The sequence below is a fragment of the Octopus bimaculoides genome, chromosome 18, assembly GCF_046866305.1.
Source record: "Octopus bimaculoides isolate indiv1 chromosome 18, ASM4686630v1, whole genome shotgun sequence".
Taxonomy (NCBI): Eukaryota; Metazoa; Mollusca; class Cephalopoda; order Octopoda; family Octopodidae; genus Octopus; species Octopus bimaculoides.
The window spans coordinates 30,053,409-30,070,278 of NC_142945.1; the positions used below are offsets into that span (position 1 = coordinate 30,053,409).

The window sequence follows — 16,870 nt, forward strand, 5'->3', positions numbered from 1 at the left end:
TAAGAGAAATCCACTCATGGGATTCCTTACACTAGAAAGAACAGCTAGGTTCTAGAACCACAAAATTAGGGATAAAATCCCGAAAGCAACGAAATGAAAAAATAAAAACTTTTACCATCTATTTTCCTGGACCAATTGGTTTATGACTAGTTTAGCAAATAAAATAATTTTTCTAGCAAAGTTTTTATTTTTTTATTTCGTTCTTTCAGGATTTTATCCCTAATTTTGTGGTTCTAGAACCTAGCTGCTGTTTCTAGCGTAAGGAATCCCATGAATGGATTCCTCTTATGTGTTTAAATATACATTGTGTCTTATGAGTAATACATAGTCTTTGGACTAAATTTTTGTACACTAGGCCATTGGAAGTGAAAATTTTTATTAATTTCCATTTCCCTTCGATATGATTAAGTATATATATATATATATATATATATATATATATATTAGGTATATATATCTATATTTATCTATCTGTCTATATATATATATAATACATATATATATATATATATATATATATATATATATATATATATATATACTACACCAGACTTAAAAATACTCCCATACATCTCCACACATAACCTTAGAAACAACAAAGCCTTCAACATTATCACCGAAAAATCTACCCATTCTCACAGGAGATGAACAAAATTTTAGGCTCACAAAATTATCAAGAGCAAAATACAACTGAAATCATTGAAAAAAAATATTAAACAATGCAAGACTTTATCCATTAACAAAGGAACCAAAAGTGAAAAAATGTGGTCGGCCTAACTGTGGTACATGCCCCCATCTTTTGGAGGGTACAGAGTTCCACTTTAAACAAGGTAAAATATTTAAGATTAAATCAAATTTCCCCTGTGTCTGGGAAAACCTAATCTATGCCAATATATTGGCCAAACAGGAATATCACTCCATTGAAGATACACTCTTCACAAAGAACAAATCTGCCACCCCCAAACAGACAGATACAGGTCAGTGAACATATAGAAAGGTGTGCTAGGAACCTTAATCCTAACTTCCTAATTTTCCCCTTCTAGCAATGTTCACAGAACACCTCAGTACAGCAAAGAATGAATAAAGAAGCAACTTTCATCAATAAATATCATCCACAACTTAACATGAACACAACATAATACAGAACACTACTGACATTACCAATAATGCCACTAACACCCATACATTCCTTATACCATGCATATTACAGTATTATATTGACCCTAATTGCACCACGTCCAGAAATACTTACCTTCCTAACACAATCTTTTTACTCAGGGACTAGTAGACACAAAACCATTTGATAATCAGTGCACATTCAAAGCCAGTGAACAGCAATGACAATACCGGTTTGACTTTGAATCTCTTTAACAATTCAAAATAATGAATTTAATTCCTCTTAATTCTACCTCAGTTCATATAATTGTATTTATTTATCGCCACTTCTCATAAAAAAGCCTTTACTCATTTGATATTCAATGTGCATTTTCGCTTTTTTCTTCTTACTTTCCCCATATATATATATATATATATATATATATATATATATATATATATATATTATGTATATATATCTATATATGGATATCTATATATATATCTATATTATGTATGTATGTGTGTGTGTATATATATATATTTATAAAAAAAGAAGTTTGAAAACGCCACTATACAAAATAAATTTTAATTTTTGATTTTTTCAGAGATATTTTACATGTTTCAGTTCTTGAAAAAACGAACCTTATCAAAAATACATATTTAAAAAAAAAATGTAATTAAAAGAAAACTTCATAATTGTTTCTGACTGGTTTCAACAGAGTCCATGTGGAAGCACTTTTTGTGTGGGGACATAATGGCTGTCTAGTGTGTTGACTTGAATCGTTGGCTATAGTAGTAGTAGTGACTGTGTAGTAGTAGTGGTATAGTAGTAGTGGTATAGTAGTAGTGGTATAGTAGTAGTAGTGGTAAACGGGAGTGACCGCTGTCGGTGGAAACAGCAGTAGTTAATTGGTTATAGTAGTAGAGGAAAAAACAGCAGCAGTAGCAGTGGCAGCTGCAGTGGCAGCAGCAGCAGTAGTAGTGACCATAATAGCAGCAGTAGCAGAGACTGTTGGTCGTAGTAGTAGTAGTAGCAGGGACAGCTGTTTGCAGTAGTAGTAGTTATCGTGGTAGTGGTGGTGGAGTTGTAAGATTCTTTTTTTCCTTTTTTGGATAACCAATATATGATTACGATTTGATATATATGTGTGTGTTCAAACCATTCTAGAATCAATAAATATATAGTTTTAAGTCTCTAAACTATCTAAAAAGTAAGATAAGATAAAATAAAATACACAGGCATATACAATGATATAAACTTCAGAAATATCATGAATGTTTAAAATATTTATTTTAAAATATTTATAAACATGCACAGTTTCCAAGTTGTATAAAAATATTTAACAATTTAAGACAATACATTATGATACGAGTACTACACCATAGACACATCTCAGAAACGGTCCGAAGATGGAAACTTTTAACATTACCTATGTATTGTACGGTTTTTTTGATATAGTATATGTACATATCTTTTTGTAATGTACACATTTTTAATGTAATGCATATAAATTTGTAATATCATATCATCATTATTTACATTATTTACATTTGACGGATATTTGTCCTCATCTTGTTTGTTGTCAACACAACGTTTCGGCTGATATACCCTCCAGCCTTCGTCAGGTGTCTTGGGGAAATTTCGAACCTGGGTTCTCATTCGTAACGATGTTACTATTATTATATTATTATTATTATTACTATTATTTATCAGGTCGCTGCCGTGAATCGAACTCGGAACCTTGGGGTTAGTAGCCCGCGCTCTTAACCACTACGCCATATGCCCGTGGAGGGTATATCAGCCGAAACGTTGTGTTGACAACAAACAAGATGAGGACAAATATCCGTCAAATGTAAATAATGTAAATAATTCCTCATCTCTTAAATATAGAACTGTAATATCATATCATATATCGTATCTTATCGTATATATTTACCCACTATATGTTAAATCATACTGTATGTTTATATATTGTAATGTATTGTCTTAAACTGTTAAATATTTTTATACAACTTGGAAACTGTGCATGTTTATAAATATTTTAAAATAAATATTTTAAACATTCATGATATTTCTGAAGTTTATATCATTGTATATGCCTGTATACTTTATTTTATCTTATCTTACTTTTTAGACATTTTAGAGACTTAATACTATATATTTATTGATTCTAGAATGATTTTAACATGCACATATATATTAAATCTTGCGTTAGATATACAGTATTGTTCTTGTGGTCTTCCACCCTTATGTATCCATTCTTACCATAATTTAAGTACATATATATATATATATGTATATATACATATATACATACATATGTATATATACATATATACATATATACATATATATGTATATATACATATATACATACATATGTATATATACATATATACATATATACATATATATGTATATATACATATATACATATATATATATATACGAGAGTGAGTCAAAAAGTAATGCCATTTTGTTTAGGACAAGTATAATTACCAACACAGGAACATGTATCATACATCAAAATGAAGCTTGTTCTCTGTGGATCACATCCCTACTTCTCAACATAATCACTGTTTCTCTCAATAGCAATGTTCCACCTTCGAATGAGAGCATGTATCCCTGCCCCGTAAAATTCTGTTGACTGTTTTTTGAGCCACTTCTTCGCTACAGTCTTCACTTCCTCATCACTGGACTATCATCTCTTCAGCCTCATGAAAGAGGGTTTGAGAGGCAAACATTATTCCAGTGACGAGGAAGTGAAAATTGTAGTGAAGAAGTGGCTTAAAGAACAGTCAGCAGAATTTTACGGGGCAGGGATACATGCTCTCATTCGAAGTTGGAACATTGCTATTGAGAGAAATGGTGATTATGTTGAAAAGTAGGGATGTGACCCACAGAGGACCAGCTTCATTTTGATGTATGATACATGTTCCTGTGTTGGTAATTATACCTGTCCTAAACAAAATGGCATTACTTTTTGACTCACCCTTGTACATATATATATATATATATATGTATATATATATATATATATATATATATATATAAATCAAAATATATATAAATATGAAATATATATAAATATATATATAAATATGAAATATATATAAATATATATATAAAAACAAAATATATATAGATATGTAAATATGAAATATATATATATATATATGAACTATATATATATATATATATATATATATATATACATATATATATAAATCAAAATAAGCAACACGGATTTTAAAGATGATTGCAGTATGCACGTTTCATGCTACTCCATTTATTTAAGTAATGCGAGCATTACATTAAATGCAATATGTAGAGCAATCTTCAGCTGCACGAAAACGCAGAAAATTACAGTAGAATAGACATATTATAATTGTGGCAACATTTCAAATCCAAGTGAGAAGAAGAATACATAAAAATCCATCTTGACATAGCCAAGGCTATCAGGCTAGTAATTGGTTCTAGGCAGAAATTCTAACTGTCTCTGATTTTATTGTTTCTTATCTAGTAGTTATAGTATAAGGGACAATCACTTCTAAGGAAAGGGAAGGTGTAAGCATTATGCATGGACATGGCTATAAAGGATATGGTTATAAAGGTTTCTCTGGTCAGAGTGGGAACACTCTTATAGGTTGGGTTCTTTTTACTACAATCAAAATGTTGAGGAATTAAACCCTAAGCATATAGGTCAAACAGGGCTTTTTCTTTAGTCTGAATAGAGCATCAGTATTGTTTTACAGATATCAATATTAGTTTAAACAATATTTTAATGATAAGAGGTATGTTGATAATAATAAAATGTAATGTAATTAGTTTATACAAAAATCATGAAGTAATGTCAGTATTGAATTCAGAGGCTATAGATAAGGTGTAAAGTCTAAGGATATTATGTATATTGGGCTCATGAAAACTATTTTGAATTATTTTTTAAAAAATGATTTTAAAAATTTTAGCTGATATATATAATAATACTATTTTGAAGACACATAAAATGTAAGCTTTATTTTTATAATGTAAAGAAGAATTAGTATAGGATTTATATAGTTTATAATAATGGGTTTATTAAGGTTTAAGGGACAAAAAAAGAAAAAGGATATTAGGAATTAACAAGGACATCCAATACAGAAACATGATAATTGATTAATAGTTTCATTAGTCATGAATTTGTTTTAAGACTAACATGGGCTAATTAAAGAATATGAATTGAATAAGGATTAGATTTATTTAAGTTAAAAATACAAAATAAACAAGACACTATTGCTGCAAGCCCTGGAATAATGTAATAATAATAATAATAGTTTTCATGAGCCCAATATACATAATATCCTTAGACTTTACACCTTATCTATAGCCTCTGAATTCAATACTGACATTACTTCATGATTTTTGTATAAACTAGTTACATTACATTTTATTATTATCAACATACCTCTTATCATTAAAATATTGTTTAAACTAATATTGATATCTGTAAAACAATACTGATGCTCTATTCAGACTAAAGAAAAAGCCTTGTTTGACCTATATGCTTAGGGTTTAATTCCTCAACATTTTGATAGTAGTAAAAAAACCCAACCTATAAGAGTGTTGCCACTCTGACCAGAGAAACCTTTATAACCATATCCATGCATAATGCTTACACCTTCCCTTTCCTTAGAAGTGATTGTCCCTTATACTATAACTACTAGATAAGAGACAATAAAATCAGAGACAGTTAGAATTTCTGCCTAGAACCAATTACTAGCCTGATAGCCTTGGCTATGGCAAGATGGATTTTTATGTATTCTTCTTCTCACTTGGATTTGAAATGTTGCCACAATTATAATATGTCTATTCTACTGTAATTTTCTGCATTTTCATGCAGCTGAAGATTGCTCTACATATTGCATTTAATGTAATGCTCGCATTACTTAAATAAATGGAGTAGTATGAAACGTGTGTACTGCAATCATCTTTAAAATCCGTGTTGCTTATTTTGATTTTTTGATCACCTCGTTTTTGGAATGGTTTTTGTATAATACCATACCATACTATATTCTGGTGCCTAAACATAAGAACCATATTCAATTTTGAATCTAAATCTAAACCTTTATATATATATATATATATATATATATATATATATATATATATATATATATATATATATATATATATATATATATATATATATATGTATATATATATGTATATATATATATATGTATATATAGGCGTAGGAGTGACTGTGTGGTAAGTGGCTTCCTAACGAAACACATGCTTCTGGGTTCAGTCCCGCTGCGTGGAACCTTAGACAAGTGTTTTCTACTATAGCCCCAGGCCGACCAAAGACTTGTGAATGGATTTGGTAGACAGAAACTGAAAGAAGCCCATCGTATATGTATACATATATGTATGTGTGTGTATATGTTTATATGTCTGTGTTTGTCTCCCCAACATCACTTGACAACTAATGCTGGTATGTTTACATCACCTTAACTTAGCGTTTCGGCAAAATACACCCATAGAATAAGTACGGGCTTATAAAGAATAAGTCCTAGGGTCGATTTGCTCGACTAAAGGCAGTGCTCCAGCATGGCCCCAGTCAAATGACTGAAACAAGTAAAAGAGTGTAAAAGAGTGAGTGATATATATATATATATATTAAATATCTCTCTCTCTCTCTCTCTCTATATATATATATATATATATATATATATATATATATATATATATATATATATATATTTAGTATATATATTTACATCATCGTTTAACATCCGCTTCCCATGCTAGCATGGGTTGGACAAGTTGACTGAGGACTGGTGAACCAGATGGCTACGCCAGGCTCCAATCTGATTTGGCAGAGTTTCTACAGCTGGATGCCCTTCCTAATACCAACCACTCCGAGAGTGTAGTGAGTGCTTTTATGTGCCACTGGCACGAAGGCCAGTGAGGCGGTACTGGCAACGGCCACGCTCAAAATGGTCCAGCGGCACTGGCAACGATCTCGCTCGAATGACCTTCGCGTGCCAGGAACGCGAAGCAGCGGCACAAGTGCTAGGAACGCGACACTGGTAACAATCAGGCTTGAACGGTGGTGCCATCATGATTTCGCTTTCGCTTACCCCAACAGGTCTTCGCAAGCAGAGTTTAGAGTCCAATGGAGGAGACGTTGGCAAGGGCTATATATATATATATATATATATATATATATATATATCAAATATATATACAAATATATATATATACATATATATAATTATATATAAAGGGCATTAACTGTGTATCAATGCCTCACGCTATCGAGGGACTAAATAAGTAAAAAAACTACCAAAAATAAGCAACATATTTACCGAAAGCGAGGGAATGCAGCTTTTCAAAATTTATCTCTTAAAAACATTTAACTCAACGGTAGACCACTGGTTTCTCAATCAAATACAGAAAAAACTGTGAAGTAACCTGTATTCTTTTGTTCATCAGTACACGTATGGTCAAGATATATAAAAATAAACAAGAATCAACCTACCACGATGTAGCCATCACAGCAACAATGACTTTTGTTCACAATTATATATCCCTGAAAGAGATTTGAATTTATTCCGTTGCATCTCGGTAACATGTGCTTATACAGAATGATATTCAGCACTGAATATATTCTAATTATTTATAATATAATATAGGATAAATTCTTTATAAGAATTTATCAAGTAGTCAGCGTGAAAAAACCTCATAATGAAAAAATAACGAAAAATTTCGTAATGAAAAAATTCATCGTTTCTTCATAGATATATTTAATTATATATAAAGGGCATTAACTGTGTATCAATGCCTCACGCTATCGAGGGACTAAATAAGTAAAAAAAACTACCAAAAATAAGCAACATATTTACCGAAAGCGAGGGAATGGAGCTTTTCAAAATTTATCTCTTAAAAACACTTAACTCAACGGTAGACCACTGGTTTCTCAATCTACATCGTGGTTTATCCTATATTATATTATAAATAATTAGAATATATTCAGTGCTGAATATCATTCTGTATAAGCACATGTTACCGAGATGCAACAGAATAAATTCAAATCTCTTTCAGGGATATATAATTGTGAACAAAAGTCATCGTTGCTGTGATGGCTACATCGTGGTAGGTTGATTCTTGTTTATTTTTATATATCTTGATCATACGTGTACTGATGAACAAAAGAATACAGGTTACTTCACAGTTTTTTCTGTATTTGATTGAGAAACCAGTGGTCTACCGTTGAGTTAAATGCTTTTAAGAGATAAATTTTGAAAAGCTCCATTCCCTCGCTTTCGGTAAATATGTTGCTTATTTTTGGTAGTTTTTTTACTTATTTAGTCCCTCGATAGCGTGAGGCATTGATACACAGTTAATGCCCTTTATATATAATTAAATATATCTATGAAGAAACGATGAATTTTTTCATTACGAAATTTTTCGTTATTTTTTCATTATGAGGTTTTTTCACGCTGACTACTTGATAAATTCTTATAAAGAATTTATCCTATATTATATTATAAATAATTAGAATATATTCAGTGCTGAATATCATTCTGTATAAGCACATGTTACCGAGATGCAACGGAATAAATTCAAATCTCTTTCAGGGATATATAATTGTGAACAAAAGTCATTGTTGCTGTGATGGCTACATCGTGGTAGGTTGATTCTTGTTTATTTTTATATATCTTGACCATACGTGTACTGATGAACAAAAGAATACAGGTTACTTCACAGTTTTTTCTGTATTTGATTGAGAAACCAGTGGTCTACCGTTGAGTTAAATGTTTTTAAGAGATAAATTTTGAAAAGCTGCATTCCCTCGCTTTCGGTAAATATGTTGCTTATTTTTGGTAGTTTTTTTTACTTATTTAGTCCCTCGATAGCGTGAGGCATTGATACACAGTTAATGCCCTTTATATATTATTAAATATATCTATGAAGAAACGATGAATTTTTTCATTACGAAATTTTTCGTTGTTTTTTCATTATGAGGTTTTTTCACGCTGACTACTTGATAAATTCTTATAAAGAATTTATCCTATATTATATTATATATATATATATATATATATATATATATATATATATATATATATATATATATATATATATATGTATATATATGAACTATATATATATATGTATGGGCCGTGACTGCCAAGGACATGCGTAAGCTCGCAAGGAATGAAGTCAGTATGCTCCCCTGGATATGTAATGTCAGTGTGCATACTCGACAGAGTGTAAGTACCTTGAGGGAAAAGTTGGACCTATGTAGCATCAGATGTGGTGTGCAAGAGAGACGACTGCGCTGGTATGGTCATGTGGCGAGAATGGATGAGGCTAGCTGTGTGAAAAAGTCACACAGCCTAGCAGTTGAGGGAACCTGTGGAAGAGGTAGACCTAGGAAGACCTGGGATGAGCTGGTGAAGCACAACCTTCAAACATTAGGCCTCACCAAGGCAATGACTTGTGACCGAGACCTTTGGAAGTTTGCAGTGAGTGAGTGGACCCAGCAAGCCAAGTGAGACCATAATCCGAGGCCTCTTCCAGGGGTGTGGCCAGCCGACTTATGCGTACCTTTCCTTCATTGGACACTAAACTTTGTTTGCAAAGACCTGTTGAGCCAAATGAAATTGATCCAACTTTGACGACCGGCACCCAAACTCTCCTTCATTGGACACTAAACTCGGCTTGCAAAGACCTGTTGGGGCAAGTGAAATTGAAATCAAAATTGTGATTGAACCAAATTTGATGACTGGCACCTGTGCCAGTAGAGTGCTAAGAGCACCGTCCAAGCGTGATCATTGCCAGAGCTGCTGTCTGGCTTCCGTGTCAGCGACATGTCAATAGCACCATTTGAGCATGATCGTTACCAGCATTGCCTTACCAGCACTTGTGCCAGTGGCACGTGAAAAAACATTCGAGCGAGGTCATTGTCAGTGCCGCTGGACTGGCTCCTGTACAGGTGGCACGTAAAAAACACCATTTTGAGCACAGCCATTGCCAGTACCACTCAACTGGCCCTCGTACCAGTGGCATGTAAAAGCACCCACTACACTCTCGGAGTGGTTGGCATTAGGAAAGGCATCCAGCTGTAGAAACTCTGCCAGATCAAATCATCCAACCCATGCTAGCATGGAAAGTAGATGTTAAATGATAATGATGATGATGATGATATATATACATATATATAGCAATAAGAAAATGAAGGGGAATAGGTGGTATTCATCAACTTGCAGACATCATATTGTGTCACTTTACCTGTTTGTTTGTTACAAACACATGTGACATATGTCATATCAGTAATTAAAAAAGGACATCTAGTGACAGAAAATGGGATAATGACTTACAGCTGCTTCAGACTAGTGGTAACATGCCTTATTCTATCTACATAACTCCAGTAGGCTGAAGTAATTAATAAATGAAATAGAGATACATGGAAGATTCTCTAGGCCTGTTTAGAGATTTTATAAAGTTCATAATGTTAATTTAAAATATACAAACATAAAAACATAAAAAATGTAAAAACTCACATATATATGCATACTTTACCATATATAGATATACATAAATACATATATGTACATTTAAATGTACATACAAAAATGTCTATACATGCACAGCAACGAATCAATTATTATTGCCATTATACATGAAGGGGACACATATATATATATACCCACCCACACATGCATGCATGCATGCATACATACATACATACATACACACACAGACATATGTATACATAAACATTTCCGTACAGACATGTTCCCTGGTACATACACATTAGTTGCGTTTGGAATGGCAGACTGGTGCATTGGTTTGTATCGTTATATTTCCAACAAAATGTCCAAACCTATATATATATATATATATATATATATATATATATATATATATTTACATCAGAAACCTATGGGGTACGTACGTATCAGTTGTGTTTGTAATGGAGGAATTTATACAATTAGTTCATCAGAATTCTAACAATAATATCCAAATTTCTATAAACCTGTGATGAGTTACTCTGTTATTTTTCTGTTTATGGAGTAGTTGGAATCTTGCTGGTAGTGGGTAGGGGTTATTTTTGCTGTTCAGTCCTCTCATCCTATTGGTCACCTATTGTTTTAAAATGTCTTGGCTTAGCTACGGTTGGACAACCAATAACTAGTCAAATGAGTTAGGCATGAATATATAAATATATATATATATACACACATACACATACATTCATATATATACGTACACATATACGCACACACACACACACATACATACATACATACATACTCACATACCTATATAAATGTAGTGTATATAAATAACACAAAGACTAAACAAATTATCAGAAAGTTTATATGCGGATATAAATATTTGTATGTATATATATATACACACATACACGACCAAACTACAATAAGGGACAAAGCAACAAAACAATAACACAGCAATAGTATAAAACTCATTGTATATATCTCCTTGGTATGTTGTCGTTAAACGCTAAGATACGTCTGGAATACTGTCTCAGATTACTCACTAAAACTCCTTCATATATAAATTATACCTAAATATTTTCAATTTGTAGTTATTTTTGGTAAAAATATGATCAAAAGCTATTATACCCGACAAATTGCCTTAGATTATGTTTAAAATTTATTATGTCAGTAGGATTCCCTTTATAGTTGAGTCACTTAACTAATAAACTCCTAAGGTAGTTATTCATAAACTTAGTGATTCATCTATTTCTATATCTAATTACTTCTACTGTTAAATTTATATTTGGGACATTTTTTATTTTCCCAACATGAGTGAATGGAGGTAACCCTAGATTTAATAACTTATTAATCTAACGACTGATTAACCAACTCATCAGTCCACCCATCAATCAGCCAATCAATCAATCCAAACCATGGTTAAAAATAGCGTTACATACCAGAGTCCATAACCAAAAAATATACCCAAACATGTGTAATGCATACACACACACACACACACACATATATATATACACACATATATATATGTATCCACATGCACACCCACATATACAATCATCTATCTACATACATATACATACCCATACACATACACATATATACGCATACACACTTATACAACCAACTACCTACACACATGCACGAACATACACATATATACCTACATACATACCTACCAACACATATCCTCATACACAAAGATATCAGCATAAAACAATCACATATACATATATGTCTATCTTCACATACATATAATTGTATTCATACACCAGTATATGTACATGTACATATAGGTATATTATACTTACTTAATTACCAATACAAGTATATATACATACCTAGATATAAGTGCATACCTACCTAAAACTTCATATATATGCACATATAAATACATACATTAACACAATATACCTACAAATGCTTGTAAATATACAAATATATCCATACATCCACCTATAAATACATCTATATATGCACATATATACATATATAAATAAATATAATATAAATAAATACATATATAAATACAGGAGTAGTATTTATAGTAATAAAACCACATATAAATACATCCATATATACATATATATACACATACACATATACCTACAAATACATATATCAATACAGAAGTAGTACTTATAGTAATAAATACTCACAGATATATGTATGCCCACATTTATATAATTATATCTAAACTAAATATATATCCTCATTTATATATATTTGATTAATTATCATATGTTAGCTAATACAATATTGGTTAACTCTAAATAATTACTATTACATCAGATGTGGTATTTCAATATTAGGTTCTATTTATATTTAATATATCTGCATAAATATCATGTTTTAGCTAATACAATATAAAATAGTAATAATGGTTAACTCTAAATAATTACTATTATGTCAGAAGTGGTATTTCAATACTGGGTTCTATTTATATTAAGAGAAGGTATACCCAAATTTAGGAAGACAGGAAACGTTACGTTCATTCAGATTGTTAATAAGTGGAATTCTGGCCCTAATTAGGAAAAAAGTTTCATTGATGCATAATAAGCATTTTCTATTTCTATTATTGTATGCAGGTGCAGATGCTAATATTTTCCAGTGTAAATTATAGTTAGTACCCCTATCTTTAAGTTCCCATATGTAGCTACTTAACCTGGCAGAATTTCTCCTATTCCTGTTTCTGAACATATAACTGTGATAATTAAGTCTCTGTTTCATACTGTTTTCAGTTGCACCCACATATACCCTACTATCATATTTTGTACTTACTACACATTGATATACTACCTCTTTTCTAATGCAGTTATTTTTAAATACACAATTATTACTTCAAGTGAAATCAAAATCGAACTAAATTCGATGACTGGCACCCATGCCAACGTCGTCTCCTTCATTGGACATGAAACACAGCTTGCGAAAACCTGTTGGGGCAAGTCAAAGCGAAATCGGGATAGCACCTGTGCCCAGCGTCGCCTTTCTGGTACTTGTGCCCATGACATGTGTAAGGATTTTCGAGCGAGATCGTTGCCAGTGCCCCTGGACTGGCTCTTGTGCGGGTGGCACATAAAATACACCATTTTGAGCGTGGCTGTTGCCAGTACCGCCCGACTGGCCTTCATGCCGGTGGCACGTAAAAGCACCCACTACACTCTCTGACTGGTTGGCGTTAGGAAGGGCATCCAGCTGTAGAAACTCTGCCAAATCAGATTGGAACCTGGTGTAGCCATCTGGTTTCACCAGTCCTCAGTCAAATCATCCAACCCATGCTAGCATGGAAAGCGGACGTTAAACGATGATGATGATGATGATGATTACTTATTCTACAATTACAAGTTCTTCATTGGTGAACAGAATTTATGTGATTGGTGCTAATATTTATCATATTATTACTATTTCTTTGCTTATTGTTGATCCCAATGATGTTATTATTGCTTATACTATTATTATTATCAATGTTAGTATTCTTACTACTGTTATTATTAATACTTCCATTGCTACTTATATTATTATTATTATTATTATTATTCATCGTTTAACGTCCGCTTTCCATGCTAGCATGGGTTGGACGATTTGACTGAGGACTGGTGAAACCAGATGGCTACACCAAGTTCCAATCTGATTTGGCAGAGTTTCTACAGCTGGATGCCCTTCCTAACACCAACCACTCAGAGTGTTTAGTGGGTGCTTTTACGTGTCACCCGCACGAAGGCCAGTCAGCCGGTACTGGCAACAGCCACGCTCAAAATGGTGTATTTTATGTGCCACCCGCACAAGAGCCAGTCCAGGAGCACTGGCAACGATCTCGCTCGAAAATCCTTACACATGTCATGGGCACAAGTGCCAGAAAGGCGACGCTGGGCACAGGTGCTATCCCGATTTCGTTTTCGCTTGCCTCAATAAGTCTTCGCAAGCTGAGTTTTGTGTCCAATGAAGGAGACGACGTTGGCATGGGTGCCAGTCATTTCGATTTCACTTGCCTCAACAGGTCTTCGCAAGCGGAGTTTAGTGTCCAATGAAGGAAAGGTACGCATAAGTGGCTGGCTACACCCCTGGCAGAGGCCTTGGATTTAGGTCTCACTTGGCTTGCCGGGTCTTCTCACGCACAGCATATTTCCAAAAGTCTCAGTCGGAAGTCATCGCCTTGGTCAGGCCCAATGTTCGAAGGTCTTGCCTCACCACCTCAGCCCAGGTCTTCCTGGGCCTACCTCTTCCACGGGTTCCCTCAACCACAAGGGTTTGGCATTTTTCACGCAGCTATCCTCGTCCATTCTCGCCACATATCCATACCAGTGCAATCGCCTCTCTTGCACACCACAACTGATGCTTCTTATGTTCAGCTTTTCTCTCAAGATACTTACACTTTGTCGGGTATGCACACTGACATTACTCATCAATCGGAGCATACTGGCTTCATTCCTTGCGAGTTTACGCATGTCCTCAGCAGTCACAGCCCATGTTTCACTGCCATGTAGCATGGCTGTTCATACACATGCATCATACAGTCTGCCTTTTACTCTGAGTGAGAGTCCCTTTGTTGCCAGCAGAGGTAAGAACTCTCTGAACCTTGCCCAAGCTATTCTTATTCTAGCAGCTACACTTTCAGTGCACCCACCACCACTACTAACTTGGTCACCCAGATAGCGAAAGCTATCAACTACCTCTAGTTTTTCTCCCTGAAATGAGACAGAAGTTGTTTCCTGTTTGTTTACAGTGTTTATTGCACCTGAACATCTGTTGTTTACAGTGTTTATTGCACCTGAAATTGTTATTATTTCTATTATCAATATTATTATTATTATTATTATTATTATTATTATTATTATTATTATTACAGTTGTTATTATTATTTATGTTTGTGTTAGCTATGTTATTTTTTCTACTTATATAGAAATTGCCCAGTTTTCTAGTGTTAATTGAGGAGATTATGGTAGCCAGGTTATGTGTTAGACTATATCCTATTATTGTTTTGCTATTAATTAACTCCCAATATTTGTTTTTTTCCTTTTGCAAAATGTTTATTAATTAGACTGAAAATTGTTTATACTGTCATTTTAGATTTGCATGGCGAAGGGGATTAACAGCTACATAAGGGTTACTTACATTATGAGTAGATTTTCTGGTATTATTCATATTTTTAATATTATATTTAATAATATTCTTTATGTTACAGTTTTTATTGTTATTATTACTAATTATTTTATCACTATAATTATTGTTTTTATAGCTGTTATTTTGTCCATTATTATTATTATTATTATTATCATTATTATTATTATCATCAGCATTATTATTACTATTATTTTTCATGGGTTGTCTTATCCTATTTTTAATACTATTATTATTATTATTATTATTATTATTATTACTGTTGTTATAATTATTTTTATTTTTATTTCTATCTATGGCAGTGCTACGTTTGACAAGATTATGCATTTTGGAGGTAGTTACTCTATCCTGACTATTATAGTTATTATTATTATTATTGGGGATGTATTTAATTCTATCTCGTTATCCTGCATTTTTTAGTGCCACATTGTATCTTTCCTCATGTTTATTAAATATCTCCTCATTAGAGGAGAGGTTTGAAATTCTTTTACTTATATTTAGCAGAAGTGCTATTTTGATTTCTGAGAGATGGTTACTAGAACTATTTATATATCTTAAATTAGAGTTTTCCATTACATAAGGCTCCTCTATTCCGGTATTTAGGTTACAATTTACGTCCAAATAATCTATAGAAAAGTTTTCGTTTCAATAGTTATGGATAGGCCAAACCTACTAAAGAATCTATGTAGGTGCTTTTTAAGTAGTTTAAGACGCCTATTCGAAAGGTTTTCAACCAAAAATAGTGTGTCATCTCTATAGAGACCTCCAGTTAATTCAGGGAATTCCTTACCTATATTGCCTAAGATATAAAGACCAACCAGATAAGTCATTTCCACCGACCCTGGTGATCCCATTGTTATATCAAAGAGGTCCAGTGTGTTTTTTCTTGCCCATAACTTATCAAATTCGATAACAATCTTCCAAGCAGTAAGTATTATTTTTATTTCCCTCAAACTAAGATTAGTTTATCTTTTTGTGAAAATGAGAGCACTATTAAGGACCACAGGGTTTATGCATGCATAATATTTTTGTATATCAATTTGGTATATATATGTATACACTTATATACATATATATATATATATATATATATATATATATATATTAGCTTCCGATATCTGGGTGACCAAGTTAGTAGTGGGGG

At 32.6% G+C, this 16,870-nt stretch overlaps 1 protein-coding gene across 1 annotated transcript in view; it reads right to left on the bottom strand.

The window, feature by feature from the left end:
- LOC106873766 (unextended protein) overlaps positions 1–11,157 on the bottom strand; it is a 129,814-nt gene extending 118,657 nt beyond the window's left edge. Inside the window, exon 1 of the mRNA XM_089365954.1 lies at positions 11,046–11,157. The gene's annotated coding sequence lies outside the window, so the exon portion shown is untranslated. The remainder of the gene's footprint in view (positions 1–11,045) is intronic.
- Between the last annotated feature and the right edge of the window lie 5,713 nt (positions 11,158–16,870).